This window comes from Anas acuta, chromosome 7 (genome assembly GCF_963932015.1).
Source record: "Anas acuta chromosome 7, bAnaAcu1.1, whole genome shotgun sequence".
In the NCBI taxonomy this organism is placed as follows: Eukaryota; Metazoa; Chordata; class Aves; order Anseriformes; family Anatidae; genus Anas; species Anas acuta.
Window position 1 is genome coordinate 2,913,992 of NC_088985.1, and position 15,779 is coordinate 2,929,770.

The following is a 15,779-nucleotide window of genomic DNA, read 5'->3' on the forward strand; positions in this document are numbered from 1 at the left end:
TTCAGAGCACCAGCAGTTCACTGTTCCACCTGAACTAAATAACAACAAATTCACCCAGGTGCTCAGGACCAAAAAATCCCTTCTGCATCTACCATCCTAAAAGGCTCAGCACCAACAGAAAAATTCAGAAGAGCATAAGATGCTTTGGGAATTCACTGGTAACCATCCTCTGCACTGAAAACTGTTATTCCTGCCCTCTGGTTCTGTCTCGTAGCAACCCATTTGTGTTCTCCAGAAGCTCCCTGTGTCCCACGGCAACTTGCAACCCCTCTGGGATGCCCAAATTCAGGGGAATTCCTTTCACCACTGGCTGTGGCCACTGCTTCCTGAGGTGCCTGCCTTTACAGTGGATACAACTTGTTATCCTTAATGTCTAATTTTGTTCTCCCTTTGTAATTAAAGTATGCATGCAGCTGAAATGCAACTACATATGGATTTTGCAATAAGAGCACTGGTGTGCTACCATGTATTACTGCCAGGCTGCATTCTCCAGTATTGCCCTTCTTCTCCAGCAATGTTTTCTCCCAGAACTCAAACATTTGACAAATACTTTGTCAAATACTTCAGTCACCCTTCAGAATACTACGTTTTCCTTTCAGACTACAAAAATGCTTTTCATGTAAAGTCCTGCTTTGTCTCCTACCCATCCCTCCTGTCTCAGCTTCACAGATCACTGTGACATGCAGGAAGGACCCTACTTTTACGCTAAGGGCCAGGACCATTGCTTGGAGATCAGAGGACAGAGCTCTTTGAGTAAGTAGTAACAGGTTGAGACTCCTCTGCTCACCATCATGATCTTCATGAGCTACCACCATTGCCTTTTTACTGTCTTCTAGCTCTATTTCAAAATATGTTTTCTTCTTATACTAAGTTTCCCATTTCTCTTGCTAAAATTTTTCCATTTGTGGAGACATCTGACTGCCCCTCATTTGTCTTTTTGTCTTCCTTAAAAATTAATATTCATAAATCAGAAATCAAACCTGTAGTAACTCATTTCCATTACAATGAATACAGACCTTTTGTATTTGTCCTTCTCATCCACGTGCCTGTATTTCTTACTTGCTCTTCCATGTACTTGATTTTGTCCCTTGAAACACAGTTTTAAAACTCCTTTGGAACACTGCCTACTCTTTCATATGTTTTGTTATTTGAGATGTAAGCTATCTTTTTGTTGAATTAGTGTAGTTTCCAAATCTAGCCCAGGCTCCAAAAAAATCAGCACCTCTCCCATTCGAGTCATGCACTGCCTCTCCCATGTACAGTAGGGTTTGCAGCCTGTTCGCACCTCTCCCTGCTCCTTTGGCCCTAGGAGGAGCTCTCCTAGTACCATTTCACCTCCCCCTGCTCTGAAATGAGCTGGTAGTGAAATCCCCTCCAGCAAATTTAAGCTTGTGTGCATGTTGAGAGCACCAAGCTGCCAAACAAGGCTAGTAAGCAGACAACACACACTTCTTACCTTTTTACACCTGATGGTGAGCTCTGGTTTCTTTTCATTGTGTATTGTCTGCAGCTTCATGACATTGATTTTTCCCCCAGTGAAGATGGAAATGTGTCCCATTTGTAAAACTATAGAATAAAACCACTGTGTAGCCCACTTAAATTGCAGGAACCTTTAGTCATTGGGCAAATAGATATTAAAAAAAAAAGTATAAATCGGATAAAAAATGCTTTAAAAGTTATGACTTCCCTCAAAACAGAAACTAACCATCCTTAACAGGCATGGAGCATCTATAGCTATTTTTTTAGTGCTCAGTATTTGTTACAAGACATTCTCTCCAAAGGAAAAGAGCCTCCTCCAAAGCAGCAAAGAAAGAATGAACACACTCAAAAAGACAAAGCAAAGGTCCTAAGCTGTCTGGAGCACTCCATTAGTCCCTCCACCTTCTTCCAAGGTGTAAGCTGTACAAGGACTATTTGTACAAGGACAGGACGGAGGACGATCTCTACCTACCCACATACTACTAACAGCATGGCCAAAATGGAAGCATATATAGCTTTAATGGGCCTACCACAAGCATGCTGCAAAGGTCTTAAAAAGCATTCCTAAGTTTTTATTTTTACCAGGTAATGGAAATTGAGTGCAGAAGAAATTAGATGCTTTACTTACAAAACAGAAATTAGGCCCCCTTCATATAGCAACAGGGTAAAATTTTGTCAGTAAATATCTTTCTATAACCCAAGTAGAAAAGTATACCCTAGTCTCCACATAATTGCAGCACTGCTATCAAACCATGATGTGCTGGAGTGGTGCATTTCCCTTTAATTAAAACAGAATTACAAAAATGAACCCTTCCATCTGATACGCCAACCCACTTAATCATCTGAAAAGAGAAACCTGAACACTCTAATTATTTGCTTTCTGAAGGGTCAGAAGTCCAAAACCACACATGGAAGCGATGCAAAACCTCTGCGAGCAGAGCTGTCAGATCTGAAGCCGCGGCTGTCGGGCTTTGTTACCTGCAGTGCAGAGCAAGGAACCCAGGGCTGGGCGAGTGACCACTCCGCAGCCACAGGGACAAAAAAAACCAACACCAAGTGTCATCCAATACTTTTAAAACATAATACAGTAAGTGGGCAAGGTGCTCTCCACAACCATTCCTGCAGTAAAACTTCACTTCAGATATTGCATAAGGCCAGCACAAAAGTACCAGTCATTGAACAGGATAGAAAAAAAATATTTTCCTGATGCATTCTCTTCTTTGGTGTACTAGGAAAGCTTCTAGGTAGATTCAGAACTTTTCAACATATTTTTAAAAGTCTTAAGCTGTTATTTCCATTTTTTTTCCTTTGCGTGTTAAAGATGATGCTTTAAAAAAGGATACTACCCATCCTCAATCTACTTAGATTTCCTTTGTGTCATACACTAAGAAATCCATTAGCTGAAGAACCCTGACTGTCTGGAGTGAACACAACTGGTTTACATCAAATGAAAATCACAACAAATGAAAATGCAAGGTTTTTGTTTGTTTTGTTTGTTTTTGTTTTTTAAAAAAAGATGTACGTATCTGTCAATGCCAAACAGCTCAGACTCAACTTTCATGAAGGATAACCTGTCTTTACTATCGCTCAAATCAACTGCAGAGTCCCTACCTTTGATTACAGTTTCAAAGAGAAATTTGGTAACTTACGCTATTGGGGAGAAAAGCTCTGTACTCTGCTTTCCCTGCCTTTCTTTTTAATGTCTTGTCACATAACTCAATAACCCCAAATTTATGGGGGTAAAAATAAAACCTGTCGCCAGCACCAATCTCCTTTACCAAAAGAAAGGAGTTCATTAACAGTGAGCAGTGTTTGAGCTGGAAGGAGTACAAGAGCAGGTAAGCCTGGGTAAATTCAATATACCAAAGGATGTAGTTAGGATGTTTTTGTTTTGTTTTGAGAAACATTTGAGTAGAGTTGCCTTTCTTACAATATCGTTCATCAATACTGAACTCTGCAAGTCGGATCTTACTTACTGTAGGCCCGAATGTTTGTCTCAGTGAGACCGATGGCTGTTCTGGCTGCTGAAGGAGACTGATGGACGAGTTAGACATACTTAAGATCGAGCAGTGACGTTAAGTGTTGTTTTAGCGTGGCACAACATGAAATAAAGCACCAAATAGTGAGCTCTCCTGATGCACTGCCAAAGCTGTGAAATTAACTGACCGCAGCTTATGCCTAATCATGTAAACAAGGTCAACTGAGGAACAAAAAGGCAGCTAAAGGTCTGCCCGCTTTGTAAAACAAAGTAAGTGCAAGTCTCAGGCTGAAACCTTGGCTTTTACTGAACTGCAGCAAAGAGGAGAACTAAATCTATCTTTTGCCTGAGCACACCGCTTACTGCACAGCCTCTCTTGGATCTGAAAGGTTCATACTCAAGCTCTTACTTGAGGGTAGTACCCACGATCCCTGGGCATTAATATTAAATGTCAAAATTATAAGCAATGATTAGGGAAGGAATCCCCACATTTATATCTAAAAAGAAGAGACATTAAACAGCATCTTTGAAAAGATGCAAAGCATCAAGTTCAACCCAGTTCATCACAGGTTCTCCTGCCTGTTTAATTTTTACTGATTTGACTCCAATGGCCAGGCTCTCACTCCTAGTGGTTTTCTAGAAACCTCAGGGTGGGGGCAGTGGAAAGAGGTTGCTGAGTATCTTAAGGGAAGAGCACCTCGGTCAGGCGCTTTGTCCTGCCTGGGGTGGCTTCATTTGTATTTCAAACCTGAAAACTATCCCATTTGTCCCTTAATTTCCCCCAAAATGCTAACTGTGAACATTTGGACAGATTCAGCCAGACTGAAGGGGGAACACAGGGACAGAGCGCTTCTGCGATGTAATACCTATTCCAAAACATTCTTAGGTGTTCAACATGAAAAATGAAAATAAAATAGTCACTAACAATAATAAATTAGAGGAGTTAACACTAGCCTACAGGAAATTGTTCCTTGTAGTTTCTAGTAAAGAATTACTAAGCTCACTAAATGTCAACATCAAGAAACAATTTTCTTGATTTACTGAAACTATAAAGGTGGCTACACATAGTTCAAGAAAGTATGATTTTTTCCCCCTCCTTAACCTTCATAAAATAATTGCCATTAGTAGGACTTCATGGATTACACTGGAAAATAGTGGGTCTGAAATTGCTTATGAATTAAAGCTCAGCTTTTTTCTTGAGGTTTAAAGCTTCCATTGCATCGCGGACTTGCCAGATAGGTCGACATACAATGGATTTGGAAAATACTGGGGCAACAAAACACAGACTGGGAAGGGGAAGCAGTTAGAGGAAAGAGAAGGGCTGAAACAATCCAGTCCTCTGTTTGCATGAACGAGCCTGGGGACTAAATTAAATATTTATCTGCAGGACAGGAACTCTTTCTACAATGAAGAGCAAAATTACACTGTCCTTGTGTCTTTGGCTGCAGAGCAATTAAAAAAAAAAAAAAAAAAAGGTCATTTTCATCTCATTTAAATACTGGCCCTACTGCTAAAACTTACAACAAAGGTACTATGTGTAATGGGAAAACATGCTAAATAGAGCACATACCATTAAAATCCTAAAACTATGGGGTCATAGTGAGCTGTCAAAACATAATAAATAGCTGTTTGCATTGCTGTGAATTAAGGTTAGTGATTTATTTATTTTTTAATAGTGAGGAATGTAATTTCTGAGGTGCAGAGTACTGCAGTGATGTGCTGAGTCTCTGCAGTGGGCCAGCGCTGGCGGAGCCGGCCACTGAAACCCATCCAAAGCTCTGCCTAGCTGCTCTCACTGCCCCATCCATTAATGATCACCTGAAATAATTCACTCTGTTGGCACTTCTCAGAGCTTCGTGGTCTGAAAAACAATGGCTATGCAATTCAAGATGCAACTTGATAAGAGAGAGGTTTTCTGCCAACTCGCAAAATAAATATTCTGCTTCAAGAAAAGCTATTCAAAACAACACAGCTCCTGAACTCTGTTTTGTGCTAGAGACAGACATGTGCTACGATAAAAATTTTCAGGCGAAATATCATAGCCACAAAATATTTCTTAACATCTCCCAAGGGTGTTTGTGCAGCAATCCACTTTTTTTTTTTTTTTTAATTTAAATAAAACAATGCAAAACAACAACAAAAAATAAATAAAGCAAAACCGTGAAATTTGCTCTCTAGAAACATGTCCTTGTTGACCGCCTCCCAGTAATTACAGGAAGGAATGCTCTGCTGCAGAGAAATACAGAGCTTCTTTACTGTCTGTCACAAACAACATACTCTGCGGTTCACAGGTGCAAAACCAAACAGACCGAAGACACATTAAATTGTAATGCCAATGAGTTGTGCAGTACAAAACTACAGTTTTTTGAGTGATTAAATTGAGGCAGTCAGAAGTTTCAGTCCAAGGACTATGCTGAAAGTATTTGCCATTTGTTGGTTCTCCCTCCTCTACTTTTTTTTTTCTTGGCCTCGTCAACTACACACATGCACAAAATATGCTACTCAACTTATTTAGCTGTTTAAATTTAATTATTTTAATTTAATTTAATTATTTAGCTGGGTTGTTTAAAACCCTTATTCTGCTCAAAAAGCTGGGATCACCTTGGGGTTGCAAGTGAGATTTCTTTTTTTCGTGGCAGGACACCTATCCCTGTGAAGGTACTACTGGCCCAAACGAAAGGCTCCAGCAAACCAAGCAAAACAGAAGGGTGCTGGGGGTCTGGCTGACATAACAGCACCCCCTGGGGGGTATTAGGATTTGTTGTAGCAGCCAGAGATAACCAGACTCCCTGATACCTCCTGCCTCATTCTGTGCAATTTTCTTCAAATGGTTAGCAGCCTATTTGCGATGTCACTGCCTCATTACATTAAAAGATCTGACAAAGACTGTTCCTTAATCAACATCTAAGGATGCCATCATTATCCCATGAATTTGTTTATACTGGTAATTAAACAAGCTGAACACATTCAACAGACTAAATCCAGAAATATGCAAGGAACTGATATACAAAATTCCCTGCTCATGCTTTTATCTGCCTTGCAGGCCTCCTGCCTTCCAGCTTTTCCATCTTTTTTTTTTTTTTTTTTTGAAGAACATTTTCAAGACTTTGATTTGATAAAATTCATTATACAGACCAAGCTGATGAAACTTCAGCTTCCTTCAGACATTTCTGCCTGCAAAATCAGAATGCTTAAGGTTTCTCAGATGCATCCCAAAGCCCGTTTCAATTCTTTCTGATTTTGCTGAAGGAATCTAAGCAAATATCATCTATGGTTATAACCTTGTACACCAAGACATAAAAACAGATCCATACAACAAGAGGTGACAAATGGTATGTGGAAAAGCAAGCTATTTCAGTTTGTGCATTTCTGTACCTCACACAATTCTTCCAAAGGTCTTATGTCCGTAGTGTCTCTGCGGGGCATATAAATATGCTGAGAAGGGATTCTAAACAAATAATCTCATCCCAGTCTTCTCTGTACCCTACCAAGACTCAAACTGTTCGTGTGACACCACCAGGCACGTCACAGAGCGTCTGTGCAGACACAATGACATCGCTCAATGTCAGTGCAATACTGAAAGCTTTTAAGTAATGACAGTTCAGCACACATTTTTCACAGTGAACGATGATATAGCTGCTTTATACCTTGAAACTGCATGCTTTCATAAATTCCTGAAGGCTCCACACTGTTTCTGTAACACGGTTGCTTACACACAGCTACTAACGAAGAACACCAACACCTGAACCAGTTTCCACCAGATTGTGCTAGCAAAATGCACTAGGTGGTTATAGCGTATTTTGTACTTACAAATTAATGTTGCCACTTGTGGACAACGTGGAGTTGCTGTTGCTTATTGCAGCTAATGTTTGTGTTGCAGGACACCCTACCACTTCTAAGAGAAGGGACAAAACCAGAGCATCTGATGGCTGTATCCCTTTGAAGCTGCCTTCCTAACACAGCAGCCGCTGAGGTTGACAAGTAACTATGAGGTGTTGCATACACACTCAGTCCCAAACTATTAGATCATGGAAACAAAATCCATCCACCATCATATGGTAAACTAAATATGAGAATATGTGTAGAAAGGAGATCAGAAAATAGGGTTTCTAAACCACTGAGCATCCACAGCTCAGCGCAGCCTGGCATTTCTGCATGCTGTCAGGTTTGTGGTGTGCCTGAACGTCTGCACGTAGCAGCACCCACAAAGTTGCAGAAGGAATTCTCCAAGTAAATCGTGTAACTCTGTATTTTCACCCTAGAACTACGTGCTAAGTCTGCCTTATTGAGAATCTAAGACAACTTGCAAAATTCCTACAGTGTTATAAACGAAAGCCCTTCCCAAATATACCCTAGGCACTTTGGGCAGCTGCTGGGGTTACCGAGAGCAGGTAGGGCATGTCACCAGGCTGGCCTTCCTGGAGCAGGGACCATTTCAAAACTGCCAAATTACAGGAAACACTTCCTTCTAGTTTGGTAATCTCTGCCAAGTTGATAATGACCGCAGAAGTCGCCAATGTTGCAAGTACTAAGTGGCAATTTCATTGGCAATTGCAGCCAAGGTATTGAACAGCAAATGGGGGGAGAAATCAGCAAATGCTGCATTAAGAGTACATTGGTCCTGTACATACAAGAGGGTTGAAATCAGGGAGCAGAAAAGCTGACTTGCAAAAAAAATGAAATAAAATAAATAAACCAAGCTCACTAGAATTCTTCTCCCATTTAGATTTAAAAAAGGAAAAACCCTCTCTTTGATTCCAGACAAATCCATGCAGCCAATACTCTGCTCTGAGAAATTGCTCCAAATACTCAAGTCATTCAAGTAGTCTAGGGATTATCACAGTCTCCATCAAGGTAAACAATCCAGTACCATTTTTAAATACCAATCAAAGAGAACCGATAGAAAAGCAGACACTTAAAATGGTAATGAAAGAGAAACAGGTTATCCAGATATAATCCCATTTCAGCCCCAGTATTGGGAGCTTTTTATTTCTGTCTCTACAGCAGCTGAGAATAAATGAGAGCCCTAGCGAATGCACTAATACCTGCAGTCACTCTGCATCCATGGCACTGAAAGCTCATTGGGTAGGTCAACTTTTTATGCTGCTGGCTAGCCTGCCAAGTTGTTATTTCTGTCTACATGGGGGCACCACCCCTCCCCTTGCCTACAGGTTCCCTGCTGAGCATCCTGGATAACCTGCGACAGTGATGTGACAAGTTGTGTATTTAGGTATTAATTGAAGCATTACCTAGCGAAAATGGAATAAAACAAAAAAGCATCAATGGCTGAGTGAGCCAGGCAATACTGGCACTAGTTAGCACTCTGTTTTGATATTAAACAAAGATTCACTAAGGAGGTATCAGTTCCAAGACGTTAGGGATTTAGGAGTATTTTCCTGATGTATTTGATTTCACTGCATAAAGAAGTACATGTATATATGCAACTACAAAGCTTTCTTTTTTAAATCCTAGATCAACATATATTAAGAAACATGTAAGCAAAGGCATGGATACTGTGCATCATTCCAGGGCACCCAGTGTCTTCTGACAAGTGCACAGTAATCTCTCTCCTCTCTCCTATAGGCACTTGTATGCTCAGTACCTCTGCGAGCATAACACACCCAAACACGGAGTGCTGGGACGATACTGCCAAGGCATCAGCTTGTTGCCACTACAGCGATGGCTTTGTAATGGCCCTACTTACAGAAAATGGACCACAATCGCCAGTTTACTACTTTGCAATTGCGTGGTGAGGTTTTTCCTGAGTTCGCTGTTCAGCACAGGTAACTGCTTTCAGGCTGCCTATGTTGTGCCTCTTAATGAAAGCATTAGGAGTTATACTACCCTGCCATTACACTCAGGCTCGCAGAGAAGGAGCTATAAAGGAAAGGCATCGCAGGTGTAATTAATGGTGAGAGCACCGCAGCTGAGAGAGGGGACCTCTACTGAGAATCACCCAGGAAAACCAAAGACAAAGGTAGTCCTTAAACCGCTGACTGCAGAAACAAGTTCTGATCCAAAAATCAAATTGACTGCAGTCAACAGGTACTCTCCGTTTTGTCCTGCTCTGCCTTGAAGTTGCTGTGTTACTGGAAGACCCTTTCAGGCTAACGCTAACACACAGCAAAATTACCACCTCCCAGCATTTACCCTCAGCGAGCCAGACCACATTTGTGCAGTAATAAATGCAGGCTGCTTCCCGCCAGATATCGCAAGGATCATCATTTGGATCACAGCAGTGGGCTCCTCAGTGACAACAGGAAGGCTGGGCATGCACATACAGCTTCCAGGAGGCAACACAAAGCAGCGCCAGCACTTGGGAGCTGATCTCCCCTGGCACAGGGTCAGGCAGAGGAGCATCGAGAGGCTGGAAGGAGAGAACAGCAGGCAGGCACCCTCCAACAGCAGCTGCTGAAGGGAAGGCCTGGTATATGGGAAAGCACTGAAGAAAGAGCAGAAAATTGTTTTCCTCTTCTCCCAAAGGGTCTACAACACACGACCGCTAATCTCCTTCCCTGTATTTGCCTACATCCTAAATGTACCCATCTGACCTCTTTATCTTTTCATACTCTTATTACCTATGGTTCTCTGGAGGAATTCTCTCTGGATATTTTACACTTTTCTTTTACTCATTACTGTGACCGAAATCTCCTATAAGAAGGCAAAAGCTTCAGAGCTCCTTCCTTGTTAAATCTCAAAAATCTCATCAATAATAAAACATTTTGCTGTAAGTGACAATTTGCAATGGCTTATTTGCGCTCCAAGACTCTGACACCAAGGAAGAGAAATCCTTCTGTGATGCACCAAATCCCCAATCAACCGGAAAATTAGGAAGAATAATGCAAGGCTGCAGATCTGTGTAAATTCATTTTCCATATTCATCTTCCACAACTAAGTTTCAAAAAGTGCTGACTAATTCTGGGTGCTCACACAGGCAGCAGGCACTGCTGTACAGCCAGGCCAAGTTACCTCCGTGGCTTTTCTTGTGCCTCTGTACACTTGCAATAGCTGACAAGATTTCTCTCTGTTTGGGAGTATAATTTAGGAACAAATTCGCTTTGGGGAGGAATTGCCCAGTGCTGAGATACAATTCAACTGAAGTTCAAACTTCAGAGTCTATAAAACTACCTATAACCGTATCTTGCACGGGGAAAATAAATTTAGGGATGTACACAGGAGAGACAAATCACAGAGATAAGTATCATATACAAATCTACAAAAGCCACGTAATTACTGCATTAGAGATCCATGAATGATCTCATTCCTGTTTAGGACAGAGCTGCTGATACATTAAGGATGTCCCTGCAGGAGTGCTGCAGCTCAGGCCAGACGCCCACTTCTGAAGTGGCCATCGCCATCGCTCCCACCACACAGCGTGGCAGTTTGCACTGCAGTGAGCTCTAGGAGCACAAAAACTGGATTCCTGGAGAATAAAACTCTGAAATCTAGGCGAGTCCTGGTCTTTCTGCAGCTGAGGTCCAGCCACCTAAGGGGACCAAGCTTGAGCCAGTCTGTATGAACTCTCCTGTACCTGCCAGTGGTTGTCAGGGCCCAGCACCAACTGTGTCACCCTACAATGCACCAAGTCTGTGCAACAAAGCTTCTACTGAAGTCTTGCCATACTGTAAAGATGGCATTTCCACTTTCGGCTGGGTTTCTCCAAGAAGCAAGGCTTACTTACCCACCCCCATGCTACTGCCCCCATGTCCTTCCCCAAAGATTTTGTGTGGTGGTGGCAAAGCTTTGGAGACGCAAACCATTCCTGAGAGCAGGCATTCAGGCGGAGGAGAGCTGCTCCCCAGCACGCCTCCAAGGCTGTGGGTTACACTTAGTGTTCGTTAGATGACATCTGCTAACGAGGTGGTTGTTCTGACTCCCCGGGAGAGGGAACGGCCCCAAGTTGGTGCCTTGTGAGGGAACCTACAGCCCAGGGAGGGGACACAGAGCTGCCAGGACACCAGGCCTCTCCGTGCTCTTGCTGAGAGCACGAGCGACAGGTTCAGCAGCATTTCTGCACCTCGTATATATAAAGATGAGCTCTCCCCTGAAAAGTGCTTTTAACACGAACATGTGAAAAGGGATAAATGGTCAAACATCTGATGCACGGCTCACATTTTGCCAACTTACCAGCTGTAGCAAAGCAGGCATGCTCTTACGTGGAACATCATACAGTACCTTTTGTACTCACATGAGCTAGCATTGCCAGTCGCTGTGTTAAAACCTGTATTTCTCCCTCTGTAAATATTTTTTTCCTTCCTAGTGAACGTGGAAAACATCATTTAGTTCTAGGAGCACCTTTGCAATTATCTTAAAAGATTGTACAAGCCAGTGCACAGCAGCACCAGCCAGAGACAGTCATTGCTGCAATATTATTTTCTTTTCATCTAATTCCATTTGCAAGACCTCTAGAGGGCAGTGAATAAAAGAAAATAAAGTACAAGAAATAGCCAGAAATGTTAAATACAATATTAAAAACTGGGATCTCCTCTAATTATTCCCTTGCATTGAAAGCCTTCCAGGTAATTCTATGGATTTATGGATTAACGCAATGGGATTTCTCCACCCCCAAATCTTACGCTCTGCTGCAGTTTGCACTGACAGACCTTACAGCAACACATTTCCCCAGTCATTTACTTCATTAAGCAGAAATCACTTTCCTGCAACTAAGCTAGAACATGCAGCAGGCCATCTTCTTTCCATGGTGCTCACGGGCAAACAAAGTACTTATTTGCCTTCAGAAAGTCACACTAAGCCAAAACAAAAGGAAAACACAGTCTAGCAAACAGGAACTACAGCAGAACGTAGTCTCATATAACTCCTCTTTGATTTTCATGCATGTACTGGCCACAGTTCAGGCATGCTGCTAATAGCTTCATTATTCATTTCATGGTAGGATATACAATCAACCCATTACCCAAGGAAAATATAAAATCTAGGATAAAACTTGATTTAGGCACAACAGAAAAAAACTGAAGAGTAGATACAACATACTTATCTGGCCCAGTAAGAATAGCAATCAATACAGCACCAGCCCACCATTACGTAATTTCAGCTATGCTTTAGTAACTTTTTATGGCTTTACCAACCTTTGTGGGACTCAGAAAATAGCTATGCAATTACCACTGGCAGAGCTGTCCTCATGGTGAGTTAATGCCCTGCTAATTTTGGGAATGCAGAACAGGTGTTAACGCACCTACAGACACAAAGAACTGAGAGTGCAACAAAATAATGCCTGAAAATGTGTATGTTAACACATGATGTCAGGGCCCCATGGGCACTAACACACCTTGCAGGCCCCCTGGCTTGCCTTCACTGGCGTGCTGGGACAGCACACTACACTGGCCCCCAGCAAGGCCCCAAAAGAGTTAGAGAGGTAACAGATACTTTTGCCATTTGCATTTGTGAAGATACAGACTTACGTGAACTTCTGAGCCTTCTTCATGCTCCACCGAAGTTTGCTGCAGTGTCTCTGAGTGATGTCCTACAGGGACAAAAAATTGGGAAAAAGTTATTCTTTCTCATTTAACAGAATGCAGCTAAATAATTTTGCTAACATTTGCACTTTCTGTCCCATCTTGAAAGAACAAATAATGCATGCAAGTGGCAAAGGAGTGAGGAGACTTTGCAAAAAGCCATTTGACTTCTTGCCAAACTCCACACACCAGACAGGTTTGTGAAGGTCCCTTATTCCCCTCCTAATCTTTTTTCGAAAATTCTCAGACAAAACTGAGAGCAACTCGAGCTATTTTCTCTTATCACAAAGCTTCTTATATTTAGAAAGTTCTGATGTGTAGAGCAAAGACACTTGTATAGAAACATCATTACTGTAGTGAAGTGGCACTGACAATGAAAGGAAAGGACCATCTAGGCACAGACAGCCATGCTAGGGAGAGGACCACTTTGGCTGGTAACGAGAACCTACAAAGCACCTGTTTAAAAGCCAGAAAGGAAAACAGATTTGACTGAATTAGTTTCAAAGCCAACTAAATTGCAGTTCACTCACAAAGCCCACATCTGCACACATCCACTAAAGCAGATAAAAATATACAACCCCCCTTAGCAAATGCCTGGAAAAAAAAAATAAGGCCCGAAGTCACATGTTGGTCTCAAGTAATTGAAAAAATGGTGAGAAAATAACACATTATACAACTCTACAGCCAGAAAATAACTACATTCCAACTAAAGAAATAAAAAACAAGTGCGCTGGGACATATCCTTGCTGATACTTTTCACTAATGCTCCCCTAAAAGTCTGCAAAACATTAACTGCATCACTATGGAGTCAAATGTCAGTGTGAAGGGAAGAAGTTATGTGTTGCCTTACCGAGGTAGCCTGGAGGAATTTCCTTTCTCTCGGGAAATATCACTCTCCTGCAGAGAGTGCCCTACCTCTGGACTTCCTTCTGTAGAAGGAAATAGGCAGTGCAATGCACAAGAGCAAAAAGTCACAAATGAAAATAATTGACAGAAGCAAAGAAAAAAAGAAAGGAAGAATCTATCATGAATTTAAAAAATAAAATAAAATAAAATAAAATAAAATAAAATAAAATAAAATAAAATAAAATAAAATAAAATAAAATAAAATAATAAATAAATAAATTAAAAACAGCTCAAAAAGGGGCAACAAGAAGATAGCGATGCGTGGCAAGGCTTTGGAGCATCAGCTTTAGGTCAAGACAGCCCTGGGCAAATCCTAGATGTCGTTATAACTTCGTCAGCAAGTAAAGATGCCTACGGCTGCACACACCGACACAGAAAGGCATGGTACACAGAATTAAGGAGTACAGAAGTGCTGCTAGTTCAGGATCTTTTGGAAATGGAATTTTTCTTCTTTAAAGTTAAAATAGGTTGCATGGCTTTCTTCACAAGATCTTCCATTCAGCATGAGGTCGCTCCTATTTTGCTATGCGGTTTTTATACTTTCTCAAGTTACCCAGAAGTGCTCTTCAAAAAGATTAAACAGAAATCCAGATGGCTTGAGAAATTATTTCCTGACGACCACAAAGAACAAAAAAGGGATGAGAGGATGAATCCACAATTTAAGCAGGAGGGCCGGGGCAGTCCTGACTCCTGCGTGCCAGGAGGGTCTCTCATTCCATCTCAGAGGTAATCTACGTCATGTCCAGGCTGTGTTCCTAAAACAAGTGGCAGTGCTCCTAAAACAAGTGGCTTCTGCGGTGAAAGAGCACACCTCAGGCTGGAAACCAGAAGGGATGCTGGGCATCACCTTCCCCACAGCACGCGGAAACGCGCTGTTTCTGCACAGTGCCTAAGGAGAGGGACGGACAGGAGGCACAATGCTTCTGCTGGTCTGTAATCTCAGTTACATGCAGCCCTGCTTACCAAAATTATTTGAGTGTGAGCCAGCAACTCCCCACCCCAGGCATAGAGGCTTCTGCAAACTGAACAAACTGCCTGGGTAGAATTAAAGCGCCCTCCACAAGCAGATTAAAGAAAGCGGCCATAAAAGTAGCACAGACAACTATCCTCTCTCTCTAACCCTGGAAAACAACCATGTAATTGAATATAAACTAAGAGAAGCTGGATTCTTTGAAACGACCTGTTTATGGTGTGCTCCTCCGGGAGTAATCCAAATGCTGTAATGCATTCCAGCATTAATGCAACAGAGACTTTCATTTCAACTGAACGAGTAAATACAAATGCTTACGTCTCAAACAAAGATGTAATTTTGCACAAAACCACAAAGCTAGACTCGCTCTGGCTCGTTACAAAACATTATTAGTGTGAGGGCTTGCAGCTGAAGGCACTGTGAGGACCTTTCTTCAGGCTAGGAAGATGAGGCCTACAGCAGACGAGACTTTCCTGACGCAGACCCTTGGGGCCCTTCCCATCCTAAGGCAGCACTTTTCAGACCATGTCTCAAGCAATAAAACCCATCCTGACCAGTAACTTTTGCACAGGTTGGTATTTCTGGCTGCTGTCACTGCTGTTTGTAACACACTTTTTACTCCTGGAGTCGTTTGCTTAGGCAGCTGCAGGAAGATGTTTCAATGCCCAAGGCACGAGCTCCTGCCTTCTCCTCTCTTCCTCACCCTTCTCGAGCGTGCCAGGGACTTCTTCCAGCCACTGCTGCCACCCTGCAGCTCCTCGTACAGGGGAAAACGCACCAGCTGGCAAGACTTGGGCATATTTGCTCCATTTCATGGTCTTTTGCCTCAAATTTCTTGCACATCTGGTTATACAGAAAATTAGGTAAAATAATACTATAGCAATAAAGCTGAATTGCTGCAGAAAGCAATTTAGCTACGTAGGTCACTGGCAAATCAGAAAGGCTTCTGTGAACCTACTATTAGCATAGTGAG

The 15,779-nt window shown here is 42.0% G+C and overlaps 1 protein-coding gene across 5 annotated transcripts in view; it reads right to left on the minus strand.

Moving 5' to 3' along the window:
* The window catches only part of PCDH15 (protocadherin related 15), a 773,967-nt gene that overhangs the window by 407,646 nt on the left and 350,542 nt on the right, over positions 1-15,779 (minus strand). For all 5 annotated transcript variants that reach the window (XM_068688403.1, XM_068688402.1, XM_068688405.1 and 2 more), the window contains one exon: positions 12,877-12,938. The gene's annotated coding sequence lies outside the window, so the exon portion shown is untranslated. The remainder of the gene's footprint in view (positions 1-12,876; positions 12,939-15,779) is intronic.